Raw genomic sequence first — 11,335 nt, 5'->3', positions numbered from 1 at the left:
GGTGTGATCTCGTTGGCCAAAGAGAAAACGAGTAACAGATGACGCCCATGTGGATGAAGAGGCCAAAACCAAAATGTTAATCACCTCAAAATATGCACTGCTCCCTCCAAAGCCTCTCTTGGCTCTCCACAGAGGATCTTTGGAGACTTTCTCCCCTGGGGTAGGGAGTTTGCTGCTGATACTCGGCAATACATTGGAGGGTCCAAGTTACAAGAAGATAGAGCATTGTCATTCAGGATAATTAATGTATTGTCTGTTGTGGTGACTTTAAATAGCTGAAATACTGACTGCCCCTCTTGGTTAAACTAATCCCTCTAGGACGCTCCCGTAAAAGCTCAAATGCTGTCATCCAAGATGAATAAAAATGCCTCTTTTTATTCCACTGCATATGAAAACATGAGATCATTGGAATATATTTAGAGTGAGATTTGGCAGCCTATACGTGTTTACAATTCTTGGACTCGAAGCTCTAATGTGAATCGGCGACACTCTTCCCTCTTCACCTTCTTTTCTTGCTCTAAGAGGGTGAAGACCTGTTCCAAGAGTTTAGAATCCCTTTTCTTGTTAGTTTCTGAAGTTAACCTTGCTCTGTGATTAACAACGTCCTCAGTATCACCCACCAGCTTTAGAGGCCGCATCTTGATGTGTTAACGTATTAATCCGACCATTGAAGTGTCTCCCCACCAGGGCGAAGCATCCATTGGGTTTGAGCAGAGCATCTAAAAATACAGATTTCTCAGTTCTTTGAATCATGACTTGGTCTGATTGCATGAGGGAGAAGTCTATAATGCCTTATGGTCGCTGACTCTTGTTATTACATAGATTTTGGGTTTCTTTCTGGAGCCTTCAGGAGCAGCATGGAATCAACAGGAGGCTGCCTGTGCTCTGCTGTCTGGTACAATCTCATCTTTAAGGGCACTGGTTCTCAACAGTGGCTGCTCGTTAGAATCATCGGGAAGCCTTAAAAAACACTGATCCTTTGTCCCCAGCCCACAGCAATTCTGATTGTATTGATCTGGGGTACAGCCGAGCATCAAAAGTTTTAAAAACAGTATTACACTCTATTCCAAATTTGTTTTTAAAAATCATATATCACAGAAAAAAGATTTGGAAGAACATTCGCCAATATGTTGACTATCTCTGAGTAACAGAATTGAGAGAAAATTTTATTCACCTATATACTTTTCTGCATGACCTGAATTTTGTTTGCAACAAAGCAAATTGCCATGAAACAAATTATTGGTATAAAGGAGGGAAAAGCTATTCCTCACTTAAAAGGAAAGAAGCTCAAGATACTCAAAACAGAACTCTTCATCTTCTGCCATAACCTGATGTCCTCCTGCATCCCTGATTCTGAAAATGGCACTGCCCTCACCCAGTGTCATCCCAGCCTCCTTCCTTCCCTAAGTCTCTGCATTCAGCATCCTTAATACTTCTTAACTTTCTCTGCCTCTGACCACACAGGCCCCCTTCCTCTGCTACCTTAATGTGGAGCCCTCATTATCCTGCTTCCGTGTTGACGGGGCTGGCTCCTCACCGGGCTCTCTGTCCTGGAGGCTGCTGTGTGGCCGTCCCCCAGGGCACACTGCAGTCACATTTATCCTACACCCCACACCTGCCCCTGGTACTCACCTCTTATTTCCAGAGCACGCCGCAGCTCCTTGCATGGCTTACCAGGCCCTCCATGACCCGACCTGCCCACTCTCATAGCCCCTCACCCTGCACCCTTCCCCCCCGACCTTGTACAATATTTGGAGGTCCCCAAATATCGCCTTTGCTTATGCTTCTCCTGTGCTTGGAAGGCCCTTCTCTCCCATCCTCACCATTTTCCCCTAGTAAACTCCTGCCACTCAAGATTCCTCCTTCTCCAAGGAGTCTTCACATTACCAGATCCTCAACACCCGGTCTCTTTCACACTCACATATACCTGTGTCTTTGTCTAGCGCTGGCTATCTGTCTGTCCGTCTCCCACACTGCTCTATGACTTCCCTGAGGATTAGGACCTCTCACCTTTGTGCCCCAGCACCACTCACATTACCTGACATTCCCCAGGCATTCAATGATAAGGTAAGGAATGAATGGATAATATCAGTCCCTTACATTTATACAGCTCTTTGATTTTTTCAAAGTACTTTTACATATGTTTGGGGTTGGATGGTGTGCCCCCAAATTGTCTTCAAATGTACCAACTTGTCCTCCAGGTAAGTTTGGGAGAGAGGAGCGGTGTATTCTTCCTCCTTTGCTGGTAAGGCAAAGGAAAGTGAGGTGCGTGATTAAGGCGGGGAAGGGGGCGGGGGAGGGCTGCCCAAGGCGATGCAGCTGGCGCGTGGAGGACCCAGGAGACAGACTCTCTGCCTGTGTTCTTCACCCTCGCCACCTCATTTCTTCAGCATGCTGGCTCCACTGATCTCGAGTCCGCCCTGGGCGGTTGCCCACAAAGAAATGGAGATTGTCAGTCATTAAAAAACCTGCCTCCTTCATTTTCCAGTCATGCTTTCAGAAAGGAAGGGCGGGGAAACCAGGAGATATGAAGTGGAGCCTGTAGCTCTGTTGAGTTTAAGATGAGGTACTCAAGGGTCTGCAGTCTTCCACAATCAACGTTTTCTGGAGAGGAAGCAGATTCAGTATGTGCGGATTTCACCTCTCTGGAGGAAATACACATTCACTAATCCCTTCCACTTTAACCAGACCTGGGCTGCCAGGGGATCCTTTCCACAGTGTCATCAGTGGGAGAAAGAGCAGAGCCACCTGTCTTCTGACTCAGTGGCCCACAGACCACATCCTTAGCCTATACACAGTGACCCAAACCGTGGCTCATGGCTTTGCCCATCAAGCCAGATTTGGGAGGATAACATTAGGAGGGCCTTGTCTCTGGCACACTTGGAGTCAACCTCACTTGATCCTTGCATTAAGTCTGATGCAGAGAGGGCTCCTGGCCCCTCTCCGCTCAAGCAGGTGTTGGAGGAGGTCATCGGGAGGATGTGGTAATCAAAGGCTCCTCACCCCCTCCCCTGGTCCTCGGAATGTACGTTCCACTTGCCTTCCCTGCACTAGGAGCTGCCCAAGGACACAGCCTCGAAATAGTAAGCTGTTGTTGAGACCATCTGGACAGTATATGTGATTGAACCCAGTTAAGCCCTCTATGTAAACTTTTAAGATTCTGGCAGAGGGTACACAGAGATCCACTTATCTTGCAGCTGCCAAGACAAGCCTTATATGTCAGTCCCCTTGCTTATTACACCTGCCACCTACCAATTTAATGTGCCATAGTCTGCCTCTTTCTTCAGTCTCTCCCTGCCCTCCGTGTACAGGGGGCACATTTCCAATGACAACCAGGGAAGCTCCCAAGGTTTTGAATGAACAGCAGGGCCAAAGGTGCATCTTCACCATCACCTTCCCAGGAGAGTGCAGAAGTGGAGGTAAGGCGGTTGTGAGGGTCAGGGGTGGGAGGCTGGCGGGCAGGGAGGAGTGCTACCCCTACCTCAGATTCTCTTACAAGCTATAGCATGGAAGCCCTGGGACAGACGCCGTCCCTACCAGGAGAAGGAAGTCACATAGCTGAGCTCCACAAACTCTTAACGGGCACCTACAGTGTGCCAGCTATTATGCCAGGAGCCAGGCAGATAGGGATACATTAGACATGGCTCCTCACCAGAAAAAAGGCATGTACACACACAGGCAAATAACCATGATGCCTGGAAAACGGTGACAAGAGATGCAAACAAGATGCTGTGGGCGGTTAGGAAAGATGATTTCAAGATGGGAATTCAGCAAAGACTTCCTGGAGGAGGTGGCATTATTTAAGCTGAACTTTGAAGTGAAGGTAAAATTTGGACAAGAAACATGGTTGGAGATGGGGGGAGATGGAGTAGTAAAGACAGTGAAGGCTTTTCAAGTTGCAATGTCTACTGTTGGATTAAATCACATGAAACTGCTGATATTTTACTGTTTTACCAATAACATTGATTTCAGATGGTTCAACATAATACTTTCCAGGTAAGTGGGGACAGGAAAACACAGGTTGTAGAGAGTAAACAAGGCAGAAGAAGTTCAGCAGTAGCTGGTAAACTTTACATTAAGTTTCACCTTTCAATAACGTGTTGATAGAAATAATCTAGGAATGGCATTTTCCTAATTTCTCCAAAGGAGACTGATATTGCAAGGTTTGTCTACTGTCCAAAGAGCTGAACTTCAGAATCAGACAGAACTGACAAATCACTGGAAGGCAGTGTTGCACCCCCAAGTCTGAAAGAGTTGAGTTCAAATCCTGGCTCTACAACTTGAGAGCTATGCGACCAGCTTCATAACTTTCTGAATCACACTTTTCTCACCTAGAAAATGGTCATAATAGTAGTACTTCTCTTCCTCATAAGACTGTGGAGACGATTACATGAGATGGTGCCTGCATTGCTTAGCACAATCGCTGGCCCTCAGGAAGTGCCCAGCAGCTGTTTGCAGGGCTGTAATCTATGTCAAGAGGCACCGAGGATGACACCGTGTCCAAAAATCATAATGGGAATTCCATCCTCCGGGTCATGGCTTGTTTCAGTGGAGAAGGCAAGACTGTGACCTATTTTAGCACCTACTTCAGTCACAAGAGAAGGGGGAAAGGAGACACAAGGAAACATACGATACTTGAGCATCTCAGGCCAGAATGACAAGAATAACAAAAGCTCGACATGATCCTCTAAAACCATTCAGTTGCTTTCAGCCCTCAAAGCAAACCTGCTAAGGAATTTCACATTCCCAGGTCTCCACTGGCAGGCACACCTGGCGCAGAGATGGCTTTTTTTGAGCAAAAAGGGTTTCTGCAAGCTACCAAGTCAACCACCGTGGAGCGGTTCCCGGGAAAGCAGCGGTGACATCAGAACAGCAGGCTTACTTGGGCACCAGAGGAGCGGGAAAAACAGACACTCGGCTTTCCAGGAAAAGAAGTCTTGGCCACTCAGGAAAATCTAAAACCAGAGAGGTAAGGCAGTGAAGAGCACATTCTGACCAGAAAGCACAGTGTTGGGGCAGGCACCTGGGCAGGACTTCTGGCCAACCAGGATGTGGGGTGACTTACCCGTCTTGGTTCCCAGCCTTCCACTTCATTCTAAGCCATCTCCTGCTGGGCATGGGGACAGTGTCTTATCACCACCAGGAAGATTGGCTTGTGTATTTTATAACCCTTGTCAATAAGAATTTTTAAATGATCTTCAGGATTCTAAAGCAAATAGTGTTTGTGATGGGGTACTGCTTCGAGACTAAGAAACAGTGTCAGGGAACCTACTCTCCCAGCCCCACCTGGCCCTCCCGCCTGTCCTTCCCCCGTATCACTGCTGTCTTCAGTGACCCGCATCTCCCCCCAGGGTCCTCCAGGGGGCCAGCAGCTCGGTTTCCTGTTCCAGGCAGGTTCCTGAGGCCAGCTCAGCTGGCATCTTCCCATTCTTCTGTTCGTCTTCTACCACCCTTTCCCCCAAAACGGAATTGATGGAGCTCGGGGCAGGAGTGCGTTGTGAACACCCTGAGCCAGTATCATCTTTGGGGACTAGATACCCCTGTAAAAGCTCTGAGAGCAGCACTTCTCTCTGCAGCCCTGAACAGTTTCCCCACGGTTTAAATTTTTCATTCAAGTCACCATTTCCAGTCCTGCTGACAAGTCTGCGGGGTCGGAAAGTGGCTCTGGCTGGGAGCAACAGCACGCCGGCAGCACGCAGCCAGGCCTGGCCCGTGTGTCGACAGCTGGGAGCCATCCCAGAGGCCTGGGGACCAGTTCACGCTGCGAGATTGGTTCCTCCACCCTGACGGAGGGGGACCGCGAGCCAGCGCTCCTGCCATGCGGAGGGAAACTCCAGGCCTCCGCGCTCAGGAGGGCATCTTCTTTGTCATTCCCTGCGGCATCAGCAGGCCCAACTCTAGCCGCCCTTCACCTCACCCCATCCAGGGAACTCCGGAGAATTTCCTCTCTAATTTCAAAGACAGCGTCCCCTTCCACTCGGTCCCTCCGTGACTGTCCTTAAAGACTAAACCTGCTCTGGGAGATCATTCTGCAGAAGATCAGAGAGAACCCAGCCCCATGCCAGGCTCTCCTGACTCAGAAATGAGTGAATCCACAGGCCCATCTCAAAGGACATGTCGGGGAGGACCCCCCAGGATCAAGACACTTTTCCTCAAGCATTCAAGGCACTGTGTATGCAGGCAGCAGCCCCGAGTGGAGTCTTCCCCCAGGAGGTGACATTGGAGTTGAATCTTGTAAAGTGAAAAGGAGCCAGGGAAAGGGAGCAGCATTTGCAGAAAGCCAGGAGACAGGAATTGTGAGCCCTTAGGCCCTCCTGGTGTGTGAGCTGGGTCCGGAGAGAGGCCCAGAGCCAGACCGGAAATGGCCTCATGGGTAAATGTTTAACAAGCAGCTGTGGGCAGAGTTGGGCAAGTTGCTGATGTGTAATATTTGTGCCAGTTTCCGTGGTATAAATACCTCCCTCCTTGGCAGATTTCGATCTACCAATAGTTTAACAACCAACTCGCGAAAATTCCTGGAATTTCAACAATCAGTTTGCGAGCTGGTAAAGGACTAGTGCATCACACGTCACATATAAACCCTACCCTCCCTCCCCCATTCCCTGCCACAGAATCCCTACAAAGTCCTTGGGTAGAGGGGCCCCAGATTAATTAAGTAACTCGGTCCCCCTCACCTCTCCCGGCCCATAGCTCTTCCTTCTCTCAACCCCATGGACACAGGCGTGGAGCTCAGTCACTTTTCCTGGAGTTCCCCAAAAAAAAGCTCACTCACACAGCGTAACCAATTTGTGGAAATGGAGAAGGTCCACATCACAGTGATGCTAATTACATCAAACTCAATATTAAACTGCCCATTCTTAAATTTACTTAGCCATTTCCACAATCCCGGGCTTTGGTCTCCTGCCATATTTCTTTGTCCCCCTCTCTCCAACCTTGACTGAATCCCTCTGCCCTTGACACCTGCCCCCGCAAATCCTTCTATCTATCACAGAGAGCAATTTGGCCCTTTTTTGCTACCCCTCACCCAGGCCTGCAATGTTCAGTGCACGTTCAGGCCACTGATGGCTATTTCAAGTCTCAAGGGCCTCTGGGCATGGAGAGGAATACTGACTACTCTTTACACCTGGTTTAATGTCCACTGATTAATCTTATGAAAGTATAACAATCATCATTCCTTAAACTATCAGCATTCCTTTAAATATTCACACACTACTAACACAGCTAATAAATAAAAAATTCATTGTAAACAACGAGATACCACTACACATCTATCAGAATAGCCAAAATCCAGAGCAATGACAGCACCGAATGCTTGGAGGTTGTGAAGCAACAGGAACTCTTATTCATTGCTGGTGGGTATGTAAAGAGGTACAGCCACTCTGGAAGACAGTTTGGCAGTTTCTTCCAAAACTAAACATACTCTTACCACATGATCCAGCAACTGTACTCCTTGGTATTTACCCAAAGGAACTGAAACTTATGTCCAAACAAAACCTGTGCACAGGGCTTCCCTGGTGGCTCAGTGGTTGAGAATCTGCCTGCCAATGCAGGGGACACGGGTTTGAGCCCTGGTCTGGGAAGATCCCACATGCCGCGGAGCAACTAGGCCCATGAGCCACAACTACTGAGCCTGCGCGTCTGGAGCCTGTGCTCCACAACAAGAGAGGCCGCGACAGTGAGAGGCCCGCGCACCGCGATGAAGAGTGGCCCCTGCTTGCCGCAACTAGAGAAAGCCCTCGCCCAGAAACGAAGACCCAACACAGCCAAAAATAAATAATAATAAATTAAAAAATTTTTTTTTAAATGTGAAGCTGGCTAATGACAAAACTTTACAGGATGGTTCTAGTCATGTCATAATGATAAAGTCGTGTGACAGTGGTGGAAAAAAAAAAAAAACCTGTGCACAACTATTTATAGCAGCTTTATTCACAATTGCCAAAACTTGGAAGCAACCAGGATGTCCTTCAGTAGGTGAATGGATAAATAAACTGTGGTACATCCAGACGATGGAATATTATTCAGCACTAAAAGAAAAAAATGAGCTACCAAGCCACGAAAAGACATGAAGGAAGCTTAAATGCATGTTACTAAGTGAAAGAAGCCAAACTGTAAAGTCTACATACCGTATGATTCCAACTACATCATGTTCTGGAAAGGGCAAAATTATGAAGACAGTGAAAGGCTCAGTGGTTGCCAAGGGTTGGCAGGGAGGGAGGAATGAATAGACAGAGCACAGAGGCTTTTTAGGGCAGTGAAACTACTCTGTGTGACACTATAATGGTGGATACAGAGCATTATACATTTGTCCACACCCATAGAGTGCCCACCACCAAGAGTGACCCTTAGCGTAAACGATGGGCTCTGGGTGATGAAGATGTGTCAGTGCAGGTTCACTGATTATAGTACCTGCCATCTGGTGAGGGATGTTGACAGGGTGGGAGGCTGCATCTGGTTGGGGGACGGGGTAAATGGGAATTCTCTACTTCCCACTATTTTGCTATGAACCTGAAACTGTTCTAAAAATACTTTTTCCAAAAATTCATTAATTTAGCCCATCGAATTTTCACAAGCATTTAACATTGATTGCAAACTTAAAGAAATACCTCCAAACGTTTAATTTATATTCACAAATTTAATATAGCAGATCCCCTTAACTCTACATGCATTAAATATACAAAATATTACAATTCCAAAGCTGGTCAATACCCTTACATCAAAACCTATTCTAAAAGTGCTAATATTGTGGGTTTCACTTTGTTTCTTATCCTGAATTCCACACCTTTCTGGGGTGCCAGTTTTGATACCTTCCTAGGATTTCAGTGATTTTTACCAAGTACTATTTTTACCTTTCTAGGGATTTTAACAATCTTACCAGACCAAAAGGAAAAAGAAAAATACCAACTTTGACTGCTGGAGTTGCAAAATCTGGGTGGTCGAACAATTCATTCTGGGTCAGGATGTGAGCCTGGGTTGCAAAGGAAAAGAAATCAAGTGGAGGGGGGGATCCTTTTCATAATTATTCTTTGTTTCTTCAATAAGACTTTTTAAGTCCACACCTTTGGGGAAGGTTTCCAGTTTGACAGCACTGAATTTTCCCCCTGAAATGAGATGAATTCTCATCTTGCTTGGCCAGCATTGGCCTAACCCATTGTCCTGTCATCATGATGTATTGACCTGATCTGTTAGCATTATTAAAAATGTGCATCTCCTTGCTGGTGTTGTATTATAATTTATAGAGACCATCTCAAAGTTTCATACCGTAAGGGAGGAGGCACCAAGTCCGTAGTTTCTGCTCCTCTCTAGGACCCCATGGAACACAGAGAGACCCACCTTTACTCAGTTGTCCTGTGTGACCCCAGGGCTGAGAAGCCCCATCCTGGGACAGTGCCTACTTTTTCCTAAACAAGTTGGCTGACTCAGTGTTCCCAGCATTTATTCTTTCCTGCTTTCACAGATAGAAACAAAAACATATCTCTCCTTGGTAAACAGATATATAATTAATAGAAGAAACAAAAGACCTGTTTATATGAAATGCCCACTTACTAAAGTCAATACAAATTAACATACGCCATTGTAGTCTCTGTCCTTTTGTTCTCCAACCACTGCGCTACATGCTTCGGAATTTTTTGAGAATTGTCTTGAACGCACATTCTTTCTCTGGCTCGACTTGTTCTAATTAATGTCCAAATGGTCAAAGCTTGGCCCAGAAGCCCCCTGGTTTGGCTCCTTTGTCCTTGCAACACTGCCCTTGACATTCTTGAAAGCATTCTTGCTTTCTGGCAACAACAAGACGTTCCAGACCTATCCTAACTTTTTTTCCAGCCTCAGTACATGGAATCAGCTGTCCTCCGTGGAATCCTCGTTCCTGTGAGTGATATCAGAGACCACAATCTGGGAGCTTGGGGTGCATGTGAGCATGGGGGGAAGTGAGGGACAGGGGCAAGGGTGCCACCCTGAGGGTAACAGAGACAGAAAGGTAACATGTTTATACCACTATTTCCAACTTAACACACCATACCTTGTAGCTTCCACCTACTTTTCTCACAGTATAAGTCATCAGTGACCACTAAGCCTTTCTCTGCAGCTCTCACCTATTCTCCCCACCCCTTCCTGCAAGGGGAAGGGAGATGGACATAGATTTATTTGCCCATTGATAGAAACTGTGCCACTGCCTCACCCTCAGAAGGACGCTGCCTGCAACGATTTGGTTTTCAACTGTTTTCTCCATTGTACATTCCAAGGGATCGGGGCAGGGCACATGATCAACTTTGTATTTGTATCAAACCTATTGAGTTTGATATGTTTCCATTCAGATGGAAACATCTAACAGTCAGTTTCAGTTGGACGTGTGGGTCAGAATTTCTAACATGAACCACAAGCAGAGAAAGCCTCTCAAGCTAAAGGCAGGTGGTTTGAAGCTGTCTGTTGCCAAAGGGGCCATCAACAGCTTGGGCTATTTGCTTGCGAAAACTTGGAGACTCTTCTGTTTTTCTAATTCTCATTTTGTCTGAGTCCTTGCCAGGAATCCCTGATGTTTTTACTTAACACCAGAGTTCCAAAACAAAACTTAGCAAACAGCCCAAGCGGCTGGGAGCCAGAGAAGGGGCCAGCCACCTCTCCCCGTTGCTAACCCTCGAGAAAAGTTAAGCGTGATGGAGACCTGGAACCAAGGCAATAGAGGCTTTTGGAGCAAGCCCTGGACATTCCAGAAGATGTCTCCCCAGGTTTTCCTGGTATGTTCTGGAGCCTCTGGAGGAACCACAGAAGCGAGGAACAGAGGCGGGTTTGCCGAAAAAGATCTTCTCCCATCTCCCAAAAAGCCATTTCTAGTGGTGCTGTGGGGAGCGTCTGGCCTGAGCGTCAGCTGCCCCCTTGGCCGAGACAAGACAGTGCAGCTTCTTTCCTGACTCTGCAGGACTGTGTTCATCTGAGAGTGTTGTTAGAATTGAGACAGACGCTAGGCAGCATGCTCTCACTCAGGGTCTGGACACAGCAACTTGGATCTCGGTTGTTTACCTAATCAAGCATTAGGTTATTTTTTTTCCCCTTTCCTGATTATAAGAAATTGCCAAATGTAATCAGCCCCCTCATCCTCATCACTGTTCTCCACTCTGAGCCAGAGAAAGTCAGACCTGCAGAAGGATCACTCCCCAGGCTAACAGCAGTCCAGCGGCCCTGTTTCCAGCCTCATTTCTTGCCTTTCCCCAACACAGATCCGCCCGAGTGAGTTCTGTCTCCTCACTGGCTCCCCACTCACCCCACACATTCCCTTCTTATTCCCATCTCCCAGCCTGAGCTTCTACCATCTCCTTGCCCAGGTTGCCCTTCCCATTTC

The 11,335-nt window shown here is 47.2% G+C and overlaps 1 protein-coding gene across 4 annotated transcripts in view; it reads left to right on the top strand.

Annotated features, from left to right (window-relative positions):
* The window catches only part of RALGPS2 (Ral GEF with PH domain and SH3 binding motif 2), a 188,075-nt gene extending 178,864 nt beyond the window's left edge, over positions 1-9,211 (top strand). Inside the window, exons 20-22 of one of the 4 annotated variants that reach the window (XR_014243467.1) lie at positions 3,312-3,419; positions 4,751-4,969; positions 5,617-9,211. The gene's annotated coding sequence lies outside the window, so the exon portion shown is untranslated. Of the gene's footprint in view, positions 1-3,287; positions 3,420-4,750; positions 4,970-5,616 lie in introns of all 4 variants that reach the window. The other 3 variants (XR_014243469.1, XR_014243470.1, XR_014243468.1) reach the window with 3 other exon arrangements.
* The last annotated feature ends 2,124 nt before the right edge of the window (positions 9,212-11,335 follow it).

This window comes from Balaenoptera borealis (assembly GCF_965194805.1).
Source record: "Balaenoptera borealis genome assembly, chromosome: 1".
NCBI classification, from domain to species: Eukaryota; Metazoa; Chordata; class Mammalia; order Artiodactyla; family Balaenopteridae; genus Balaenoptera; species Balaenoptera borealis.
The sequence above is the reverse complement of the archived record's forward strand: the minus strand, read 5'-3'. Positions and strand labels throughout refer to the sequence as shown.